This window comes from Notolepis coatsorum (genome assembly GCF_963971535.1).
Source record: "Notolepis coatsorum genome assembly, chromosome: 1".
Classification (NCBI taxonomy): Eukaryota; Metazoa; Chordata; class Actinopteri; order Aulopiformes; family Paralepididae; genus Notolepis; species Notolepis coatsorum.
In genome coordinates, this window is record NC_140165.1 from 294,110,213 (window position 1) to 294,122,755 (window position 12,543).

The 12,543-nt window shown below is 42.2% G+C and overlaps 1 protein-coding gene across 2 annotated transcripts in view; it reads left to right on the forward strand.

Moving 5' to 3' along the window:
- The window catches only part of grik1b (glutamate receptor, ionotropic, kainate 1b), a gene marked incomplete at both ends in the record, with an annotated part of 93,501 nt that overhangs the window by 42,475 nt on the left and 38,483 nt on the right, over positions 1-12,543 (forward strand). The gene's annotated exons all lie outside the window — the stretch shown is intronic.

Here is a 12,543-nt window from a genome sequence, read left to right on the forward strand (position 1 = left end):
ATACTTTTGTATGAAATGCTTCGTTCTGTTTTGCTCCTGAGAGTGTGCTAGGTAAAAATAGATAATTATAAAAAGTATAATAAGTATAAAATAGAAAGTCAAGTACTTAAACAAGTGTAAACAAAACAGAAATGTTCAATATACATATCTACAATATACAATGCAGAGTAGTTACAATACAATATAAATGAGGTAAATGGGATGAGGTAGCTTGTGGTGCCACCTTGTGGGTGGTAAGGTAAGGTAAGGTGCAAGGCTTGGCTATGTGCAATGAGGTGCAATAAATATAAAGTGTGTTAGTGTCTAAAGTGTGTAAAGTGGGTAAAGTGGGTGCTACAGTGAGTTGTCCATTTAAAGTGGGTGTGTACATGTGGGTGTGTGTGCTGTGAGTGTGTTTGATGGTTTGTTACATAGTGTTAATTGTCATTGAGCATCCTGATGGCCTGGGGATAGAAGCTCTTTCTGAGTCTTTCTGTGCTTGCCATGAGACTGAGGCAGTGAGGCAGTGAGTGACTGGATGATGATGGTAATGATGATGATGATGATGATGATGATGATGATGATGATGATGGTGATGATGATGATGATGATGATGATGATGATGATGATGATGATGATGATGGTGGTGGTGGTGGTGGTGGTGGTGGTGATAATGATGATGGTGGTGAGGATGATGGTGGTGATCATGATGATGACGATGAGAGGGTGACTGCAGTTACATGAATTAATCATTAAAACCGGGTCAAAGTTGTGTGATTACTTGAATTGTAAAATGTAAAGGAGTTCACATGTGTTTGTAGCTGTTTATGGCATGTAATCATCTAATTGGAGTATGTTTTTATGTTTATGTTTTTAACACTCTATTCATTATTAGGCTATATTCATGGTTACACCTGTGTTTACCCATCTATGACAAGTCAACATTGTTGACTTGTTGGCACTCTTTCAATACAAATGAATGCATTTATATATTGCATTTAGACAGTCTAGACAGTCAAAGTACCTTATTATGTAGAGTGCAATTTTCAGTACAATGTAGGACCCAACCTTGGGCTGTGCAGGAGCAATGGCTGCCATACACTGGCACCAGGCACACAACACACATACACATGGCTGAAAGCACACATACACAAAGTAAGGAGAGGGTTGATTAGGAGGCCTTGCTATTGGAGATAGACAGGAAGCACAGTACTGTAAGATCAGTAGCAGTATTAGATACTAAATGACTAAATGACTGTATTGCAGATACAGCATTAGTGAGAGTTGCCGTACTGATGTTTAATGTGGAACAATGAGAATACTGTTATTGTGTGTGTGTGTGTGCGTGTGCGTGTCAGGCTATTGTTGGACAGTCTGCAAAAAGAGCACAATGACTTTAGAAGAACAAGTCTCCGCTGAGCCATAAATGATGTGTGTTGATTCATCAAACTGGCTGCCAAATATTTAAAATGTTTACAAATAGGTACTTTGGCTTTTCTCATGACTGTGGCCACTTTTGATGGAAAACACAGACACCATTCCTATTGATTTCTATTTTATTTGGCCCGTATAAAAACAGCAGAACGCTTATATTGTTTGAATCGTTTGTTTTAAAGATAAAAAATGATTGCTTTATTGGATAGACAGAGAGGAAGGATGGGAGAAGATATGGGGAGGAGACATTCGGCAAATGTCGCCAGGTCCGGGAGTCGAACCCGGGACGGCCACATTGCACTGAAGTGCATTACATGTTGCGTCACCCTGGCGCCCCTGAATTGTTTGTTTTGTCAGTGCATCAAGTTAAGTCAAGTAATTACTTTCAAATACCAACACCATGGGGTGTTCATGCTATTGTGAAAAGTTCAAGCTCCTTCAGTCTTCCCTGTGGTATTTCACCATTCAGCTGCAGGATATTTCCCCATCTCCCTATCTGGACATTTTATATTACGCTCAAGAACTAGAGATTATGACTATAGTCTTCCCGTGTGACTCCTGGACCTGGACTGACAGGACAATCTTGGTGTGGGAAGTGATAAACGCCGTCCCCTCCCCCAACACCCACCGCTGAAGTTACCCTTAAGCAAGGCACTAACCCTAACCCCCCAACTGCTTCAGTATGAAGGTGTACTGGGTGTACTGGGTGTACCGGGTGGCTCCCAGTCGTGAATGTGTGGATCTGTGATTGTGAACAGGGGTGCAGTCGTAATATCGGAAGTGCCTGTACGCTGTTTAAATGACGCCACGTGCACACGCACGCACGCGCGTGCGCATGCGCACATACATGTTCCCTCGCGTGCGCACAGAACAGATGATTATTATGCATAAATAGTAGGAAACATGTTTGTATAGGAAATTACTAGTTTTAGTTTAGTTTTTGTAAATATTGCCTTGAAATAGAGAAGCTGAAAAAGGTAGCAGGATGTAGCCTTCGATATATAAAGAAATTATATTGTCAACAGATATGGTTGAAAAACAAACAATGTTTTAAATGTAATTGTAGATACAATATTGTAGTTACAATTTCTTTAATTGAATTAACTTAAACTAGAAAAGTAAATACAAACTAAATTAACAATGTAACTTAAGGACAGTTTCCTTCTGTTTTCCTGTTAAGCCTTAAGGTCCCCCTATAGGGGGACCCTGCTTTTCTTTATCATAAATCGATCAATAGAGACCGTATTAGATCCCCAATTATCATATCATGGGGTATCATTGGAAAGCCACACTCATTGGCTACAACCCTGTGCAAAGATTTTCGAGATCGCCAAATGATTGACGGAGCTAGAGCCCCGGGAGTCGGGGGTGGTAATGTGTACTTTTGCGTACTTTGGGGCACGCCTCACATATCGGCATGTAACTCGAGAACCGCTGAACGGATTTTGTCACCTGAAAGGGCAATCGACAGGCAACGAATAGGGCTTTAATTAAAAAATATTATATTAAAATAAATGCACACCTGAGCCACTAGAGGTCGGCAAATAATCGTCCACATGTGGGCCCTTGGATGTTAAGAGGTCAATGTTTTTAAATATTTTTTTTTGTAGCCAAGAGTAAAGACCATAACCCTATCAAAAACAATAGTCAAAGTGTATATTTTCATTTTTACCGATGTTTTATACGGAAATACAAATTTATCGGAAAATGCTAATTATCGTAAAAACCGCAAGAAATGACTAAATCCAGATTCAACCCTGCCATTGGAAAGAGGAGCATTTTCCCTATCCATAGATGTATGATTTGGCCATAATAAGGTCAAGTTCAAGGTCAAATATGAATTTATAATTAAGTCGATTATCATTAATTACTGTATCTACAAATCCTTCTGTTTAATCATCTTCCCGCGGTTCATTTGCTTAGATTTTTTGTACACATGATCTCAATAAGGTGGTGAATGAGCTCAGTGAGCATTTTCTCCTACCCGTATCAATTTTTGATCATCATCATCAAAATCATAATTAATTTATTCATTACAGACACAATATTACTAGTAACAGACACAATATTTCTGACACTGGAAATACATACCCCCAGATGTTCCTAGATACCAAGAACATGCAAATTGACCTTGCAGAAGTGGAGCAATCTTCCATTCCATCTTCATGTACCTTTAGGCGAAAACGGTCTACAGATGAACAGGTTAAGAAATGTCTCATCCTTCCAGTCGGGACCATTTGGTTCCACAGCTCAAGCAAACCCCCACCAATTGGTACAGGGCTTGTATTTTGGTTTTGCACTTCTCGTTCTTTGTTATGCTATTGCTATGCTATTCTTATGCAAAGACTGGTGATAGCTGAGTACCGGTACTTAAATACGGACGACGAATCGAGTGAAAGTTGTGAACGCATTTTTGTCATCCGTGCGCATACTTCTGCTCAGAAAAGTGCTGGGACGGCGTGGTACCGCGTGGGACCACCACTGCACCACTGATTGTGAAGCAGTTCTGAAAAAGAGCAAGTGAGCTCATTCTGTGTAAATACTGGGTAAACAAATGTCTTTGGCTGTATAGTACACACTTATTGTCCTTTAGCACCAGTGAATGTATCAATAACATAAAATCACCCTGGAAGCAAACAAGTATTGCAGCTCAAAATGATTATGTGGTGGTGATGGTGGCTCATTTGCACATTTCCCTACAGCCAGCTGGGCTACTTGTGTGTAGGGCTGTGTATCGAAATTTGATACTTCTATGATATCAAATTGCTCCAATACTATTGACTGAGCATTGAAAAATGCTGTGTCATTCGATACCAAATATTGATACCTACCTATCTAATCAGCGTCAGCGACAGATGATTTTGTCTGGTGATGGCCATTCCTACCTGTTCAACCAATCTGAAATATGACAAAGCCTGAATTGCAGACCGCCTCCACTAAAGTCAAGAGAAATTACACTTTTATGAAATAAAACCTGAGAGTCCTGGGAGACCTGAGAGACCTGAGAGACATAGGTTATTGTTTAGAATTGGTTTAGAAGGATGAGACACCGTCAGGACCTGTCAGATTCAGCTCGGCAGATGACAGTGATTGATTGGTTAGGCGAATCGCAATGTCGAGGGAAAAAGCTGAAAATGTGATATAGTGTGTGTTGTAGTTACCCCTTGCTTTCACTATTGGTTGGATGCGAACAATCTCTGAGTGTTAAGAGGTCTATCTGGCAGCTGTTTTGGCCACGTAATTTTTTTTTATTTTTTATTTTTTTTTACTATTATAGAATAAATATTTTTGAAATGCACGGCTTATTGCCACAAACGGAGGTCTCGAGGTGTGGATATGTCACTGGCATGCTGCTTGCGTTTAGAGAGACTCCCTGAAGGGTGAAACGGTGACTTCCTTCAGCTGGATCCACTGAAGCTTTTTGAAATGCACGGCTTATTGCCACAAACGGAGGTCTCGAGGTGTGGATATGTCACTGGCATGCTGCTTGCGTTTAGAGAGACTCCCTGAAGGGTGAAAAGGTGACTTCCTTCAGCTGGATCCACTGAAGCTAAGTGACCTGACAGACTAGTTAACCGAAGGAGATCCTACACGGGCTATCCACCGCTGTAAATAAAGCAGCTTTGTTTAATATGATTATCACGTTAATCTGGCTGATAGCTAACAGCAAGCTAGCTAATACCTTGTTGATCCAGTTTACCACCGCCAGCAGCTTGAGTGGCAATTTAACATGAATTGACTGTCATGCCTCCTTTACTTCTTCGCCTGTTGATTGGATAGAGTGACACGTAGTGAACCCTCAGGTATATTTTACCTCATGACAGGAAAACTTCAAACATCACCAGAAGAAAGCCATGAGGGCAGCCGGCAGACCAGAAGATTCCAGAACCAATTGTCAGAAGTGGGGGGTGACCTTTTATTTATGTTGCACATAATCACGCACACATCCAAAAACTCTAAACAGTTCTGCACACATTCATTTAGTTTGACAGTTGAACCCTTGCACTGAAGTACCATATAAGTGAAATTCTTTGGACAGCCCATGTATTTGCCCAAGTTAATCTAAATCACTTGAAGTGTGAATTTGATATATTACAAGAAACTACTTAATCTCGACTGTCTTTAACTATGAGTGAACACATGGCTCTAACTTACCATCTTTAGATAATAAAGTTTGGAAACAATGGTCCTCATTTTCGAACGTATTCGTAAGTACTTTTGTAAATATCTTGCAAACATTTTTGTACCAGCGGCTGGGTGGCACAGCGGAGATTGCGCTCGTCACCAATGCGAGAGACTCCGGTCTTGAATCCGGGTGTCAGCATTGCCTCCGGCTTGGGCCAGCCGCCATACTAACTCATTTGGCTGAGTTAGCGGGAGGGAAGTTGATGGGTGGTAATCTAGCGTTGTGGACAGCGACTCCTACAGGTCAGATCTGGGCGCCTGCACAGCAAAAGACAGATGCCACCAAGCCTCTTCAACTCATTCAGAACGCAGCGGCCCGCCTGATCTCAAACCTACCGAAGTCGGCCCATGTCACCCCACTTCTTAGGGACCTGCACTGGCTCCCCATTGCTGCACGTATCCGCTTCAAGGCCCTCGACCTAGCATACCGTGCGGCAAAGGGAACCGCTCCCGCCTACCTCCGGTCAATGGTCTCTAACTACACACCCTCAAGACCCCTATGCTCTGCATCTTCTGGCCGCCTCAGACCTACTCCTATCCAAGCTCCGGGAGGGTCATCAAAGTGAAGTTGCCTATTCTCAGTCCTTGCCCCACAATGGTGGAATGAACTACCCACCCCAGTTAGGACAGCCGAAACCCGTCCAATCTTTCGCCATCGACTAAAGACACACTTCTTCAACCATTATCTGAAAAAAAAAAAAAAATTCTAACCCTAACTAACCTTACTGTCATGCACTTGGCCTAATAAACTAACCTACACTGTAACACGCAACACTTTGATGAACATTGTTACTCAGCTGATAGAGTTGTACCCTTCCTGATGACTTGTCGTACAGAACTTGTAAGTCGCTTTGGATAAAAGCGTCAGGTAAATGACTAAATGTAAATGTGAGGCAGCGTGACCTGCCACGCGTTACACTTCACCAATGAGAGTCCGCGCTGTCAGGTGAAAAGAGAGCCGCTGGCTGTCTCCGCATGTGTCGGAGGAAGCATGTTGTAGACCTCAGGGCTCCCTAGACCGACCAGTAGGGGGCACATGCACAGAACAACCAGGTAGGGGAGGGGGGAATTGGCATAACGACTAAATTGGGATTGGAGGAAAAGCACAGAAAAATCAGGCGGAGAAAAAGAGGATTAAAAAATGTAAAAATGTAAATTTTGTACCAACAGATTTACAAAAATCCTCCTCTGGATTCCTGAATGCGTAAAACAATCTACGTATGTGGCCAAAATCTTCGCAGCTGGGTTCCCATGAATGAAATATGTCACTCATTCTTTAAATTTTTTTTTTAATCTTTTTATTATATATTTTTTTACATGAAAACAAGACAAAACACAATACAGTAACCATAATAATAATAAACAGAACTTCACAGGGAGATAACAGCAACAATAATAATAACAATAATAGAAATAATAAAAATTATAAAAACCGAATAGCCTATACAAATTAAATAAAATTAACACAAAAGACAAGACAGACAAGACAGAACTTGTAAGTCGCTTTGGATAAAAGCATCAGGTAAATGACTAAATGTAAATGTGAGGCAGCGTGACCTCCCACGCGTTACACTTCACCAATGAGAGTCCGCGCTATCAGGTGAAAAGAGAGCCGCTGGCTGTCTCCGCATGTGTCGGAGGAAGCATGTTGTAGACCTCAGGGCTCCCTAGACCGACCAATAGGGGGCACATGCACAGAACGACCAGGTAGGGGAGGGGGGAATTGGCATAACGACTAAATTGGGATTGGAGGAAAAGCACAGAAAAATCAGGCGGAGAAAAAGAGGATTAAAAAAATGTAAAAATTTAAATTTTGTACCAACAGATTTACAAAAATCCTCCTCCGGATTCCTGAATGCGTAAAACAATCTACGTATGTGGCCAAAATCTTCGCAGCTGGGTTCCCATGAATGAAATATGTCACTCATTCTTTAAATTTTCTTTTTTAATCTTTTTATTATATATTTTTTTACATGAAAACAAGACAAAACACAATACAGTAACCATAATAATAATAAACAGAACTTCACAGGGAGATAACAGCAACAATAATAATAACAATAATAATAAAAATTATAAAAACCGAATAGCCTATACAAATTAAATAAAATTAACACAAAAGACAAGACAGACAAGACATTCCCCCCCGCCCCCCCCCCCCCACCCCACCCCTACCCACCCCTCCCACAAGACCACCGGACTCCCCCGGATCAGCACCCCAACCCCGCTCAGCCGCACACGGCGGATCTGACCTTTTCGGCTGCTGCGACCCATAGTTCAATCCCAGCCTGTCCCACCCCAATCACCCGCGCCGTGGATATCTCAAGATAAATCACATCCATCAGTGTCAGGGACCAGTTAATCACTGTGAGCTTCTCAGGCTCCTTCCATCTCAATGCTATCAGCTTCTTCGCTGCTGTAACGCCTGCTAGGATATCTCTTTTTTGTTGTATGGATGCTGGTAGTGTTGTTATAACGTCCAGGAGTAGTGTAACAGCTGTGAATGGGATTGTTAAGCCACATTTTTGAAAGTTTGTTTGTTATTGACCTCCAGAAGCGGTCTACTGGTGGGCAATCCCAATACATGTGCATATAAGTGCCAGTGGCCCTTTGAGAGCACAAAGTGCACCGAGAGTCGGTTACCAGTCCCATAGCAAATAGCTTCCTAGGTGTAAGATAGGTCCTATGAATATAATTAAAATTAATTTGTTGGTGATTAGGGTTGCGGGAGGACAATGCCACATTTGTCCAAACCTCATCCCAGTCAAACTCGGGGTCCAAATCTGGGATGTCCCCACGCCAGATTGTATCTGATGATAATTTTTTATACGTGGATTGAATTAAGAGCGTATAAAAGTCTGAGACAAACCCTCTCGGGGTTGTCCTGTCCACTATAAGCCTGAGGAAAGGGTGTGGGTGCAAAGCTTGAGCCCATGGCACGCCATGAGCCCTCTGCGCTGACCTTAGTTGAAGGCCGGGACGATCATAAAATTATTTTAAGTCCTGAAACGCTTGAAGGCTGTTTTTATCATAGATATGATCCAGAGTATGAACTCCCCTCCTTTGCCATTGAGGAATATTAACCGGTTTGTGCCCAACAAGTAGTTGCTGGTTATAAAAAATTGGAGAGTCCAGGTGCCATGGGCATTTAACCGCACATGACTTCTGTACATTACGCCATGTTTGGATCACGAAATTGGGATAGTGGAGTATACTACATCCTTTTGATTATGGATGCTCGGGCCTGTAAAGAGTTAGGAAGGGATGACCATCTATCTAGATCCTGGTGTATTTTATTATATGGTCCCGTGAAGTTGTATTTAGCCGTTTGATTTAGTCTGGGAAATATCTCTATGCCTAAGTACTTAAAATGTTCCACTATGGGCATATCAGCTGGTAGTTGCACCGCTTTGGCCAACTCATTAAGAGGTAGGCAAGCTGATTTGGACCAGTTAATCTTAAAGCCTGATAATTTACCAAAGTCGTCGATTATATCCAGTAATTTTGTGGCTGATTGGGAGGGGTTATTCATAAAAGTTAGTAGGTCATCCGCATAGAGAGCAATTTTGTGTGGTGTATTATTGATTATTATGGGGGCGATTTCTTCTGATTGCCTAATAAATTGGGCTAATGGTTCAAGGGAAAGCGTGAATAGTCCGGGGCTCAGAGGACAACCCTGTCGAGAAGATCTTACTTACTTACTTAGGCCTTTAAATTCCCAAAGGAACATAGGTCATCGACAAAGCTCCTCCATCCTCTTCGTTCTTGTGCCCTCCGCTCCAGATCTTGCCAGGACAGCCCTTCTTTCTTCATCTCCTGTTCTGTGGTTCTTCTCCAGGTGGTTTTCGGTCTGCCTCTCTTCCTCCTGCCCTGTGGGTTCCATGTCAGTACCCGCTTTGTGATTGATTGATTTCTTCTGAGTGTGTGACCTATCCACTTCCACTTCCTCCTCCGGATTTGAATTTCGATTGTGTCCTGTTTGGTGAGTTCCCACAGGTTGGCGTTAGAGATGGTGTTGGGCCAGTATATTCCCAGGAGGCGTCTGAGGCACCGGTTGGTGAAGGTCTGTAGCTTGTTGAGTATAGTGGTGGTGGTTTTCCAGGATTCTGAGCCATATAGTAGAGTGGTCTTTACGTTTGAGTTGAAGATCTGTAGCTTGGTCTTGAGTGACAGGTTTCTTGCCTTCCAGATAATGTTTAGCATGTTGAATGATGTCCTTGCCTTTCCAATCCTGGCTTGGACATCGTCTTCTGTACCCCCTTCCACAGAAATTATGGTTCCAAGGTAAGTGAAGCTGTTTACATCCTCTAATGGGTTTTGTTCCATGGTTATGGGTCTGTTGTTCTTGCTGTTGATACGCATTACTTTGGTTTTGGATGAGTTTATTTTGAGTCCGAGCAGAGCAGCAGTTTCTTCCAGTTTTCCCGATTTCTTTTATCTCGTTTTTCTGTTGCTGGTTGTTTCTTTCATCACCCAGTCTATGCAGAGGAGGAAAAGAAAGGGTGAGAGCAGGCACCCCTGCCGCACACCAGTCAGGACCTCGAAAGCTTCCGATATACATCCTTCATGGAGGACTTGACATCTCATCCCTTGGTAGGTGTTCCTTACAATGTTGATGATCTTTGCTGGGATCCCATAGTGGGCCATCAGTTTCCACAGCATTTCCCTATCCACGCTGTCAAAGGCTTTCTCAAAATCTATGAAATTCACATAGCCAGAAGAGTTCCATTCAATAGACTGTTCAATGATAATCCTAAGGGTGGCGATTTGGTCTCCACAGGATCGGTTGTTCCTGAAGCCAGCCTGGTTTTCCCTCAGTTTCTCATCTACCCACTTCTGGAGCCTTTCCAGCAGGATGTGGTTGAGCACCTTCCCCGGTGTTGAAAGGAGCATTATTCCTCTGTAATTTTTACATTCCCTGAGGTCTCCTTTCTTGGGGATTTTCACGATGTGGCCATCTTTCCAGTCAGATGGGACATTTTCTTTCTCCCAGATGGTTTGCATGAGGTAGTGGAGCATGCTGGTGGAGGTTTCAATGTCAGCCTTAAGAGCTTCTGCTGGGATCCCGTCTGGTGACCGGAAGATCTGGAGACTGGAAAAAGTGTGGAACAGTTTTTGCCTGTGAATATCATTGCCGACGGCGAGGCATACAGAACTTTAATCATGAATAAAACGTTTTCCAAGTCCCATAGCCTCAAGTACCTTCCAAAGATATGACCATTCTAGTCTGTCAAATGCCTTCATGGCATCTAAGGACACAACTGTGGCCGGAGCTGTATTGTCTTTACATATGTCACTCATTCTTAAACTGAAATGCGCGTTCTCATTCATTGAATTTGCATACAGACACGCCCCGCCAGCTCCTTATAAGGCGAATGAGGTGTGTGCAAAACTGCGAGGGCCGTATGCAAAACAGCAGAGGTACCATGCTGATCCATTCAACAGGTAGCGTGGAAAGCGTTTTGCGACTGATCTCAAAATTAGATTAGACTCAAATGTATTGTTATTATACAGCACAAGTACAATACACCATCCAACCAGAGTGGATAAATAAATGAGCGCACACACACACACATACTGTATACATACGAAATTAATCATTCCAGCAAAGTAGGCTTCTATTATTCTAATGACTTGTTTAATTAGGTATTATAGTAGTAAGTCCTACTGTAGAACATGACATTATCTGCTTAGAAAACGAAAATGTCAAAAACTAAATATATATATTTCTCCACGTGGTAAATACACAGGTCACAACATGTTTACAGGAACGTTTTGGAGTTGTATTTGGAGTGTATTTCGTGACTGTTGGGAACTAGGCTACACTGGTACACCTACTTCCAGTGAATGACGCTAAGCTAGGCTAACGGTGTGGCTGTTACCTAAGCCTAATGCATGCACAGATAGAAAAGGGTATGTACCGTACTTTTCGGACTATAAGCCGCAGCTTTTTTCCCCATTTTTCGACCCTGCGGCTTATATAACTGTGCGGCTTATATGTGGACCAAACCCGAAAATATAGCTTTTTTTACTGCATTGAAATGTTATTTATCTGTTCCCTTATTTGCTAAACTTAATACAACTTGTAAATGAGTTAATTCTTGTTATTTGTCCAACAGTATTGTGACAATCCCCTCTGTGCACGAACCCTTACATATGGTAATTAAACATTAAAACACCTGCGGCTTATAGTCCAGTGCGGCTTATTTATGTACACATCATTCAATTTAGCTGCTGCGGCTTATAGTCAGGTGCGGCTTATAGTGCGAAAAGTACGGTATCTGCTTGTCTAACTCGAGGGTAGATGGCAAATAAACAAATTTCGCAAAAAGTTGGCGTGTTCCTTTAAATAGCGATCTTTGTGAATTGGAGTGTTTTTGCGATGAGGCTAATTTGCATAGAAAGGGACACATGTTCAGCCCATATTACCTCATTTAAATACCCGCAAATAGCACTGATGCACAGAGACGCAATGCTGATGGCAACGCAGTTAGCACCTCATTTCACCCTTTGCGCTTGCTTTGTAAATGGTAAATGGCTGCTTTTTTATATAGCGCTTTTATCCAAAGTGCTTTACAATTTGTTACTCACATTTACCCATTCACTCACACATTCACGCACACATTCACACACCGACGGCGGAGGCAAGGAAAGGTCACTTTAAATTAGTATAACAACAGTAACAGTGTATTGCACTACCTAAGCTACCTAGCATGTCCTATATGCCCTGTAAATAACTATGTACAGATACCGAGATGTCCCACCATGCTACCTGTTACCCGTTTATTGCACAATGTTGTTTTTTATTGGATTCTATTACATGTTGTACCACTGTATTGCATCATTGCGGGCAAGACCACCCACATTTCATTGTATACTTGTATGCCGTGACAAATGAAACTCTTGACTTGACTTGACTTGACTTGACTTGACTTGAACCTGCTC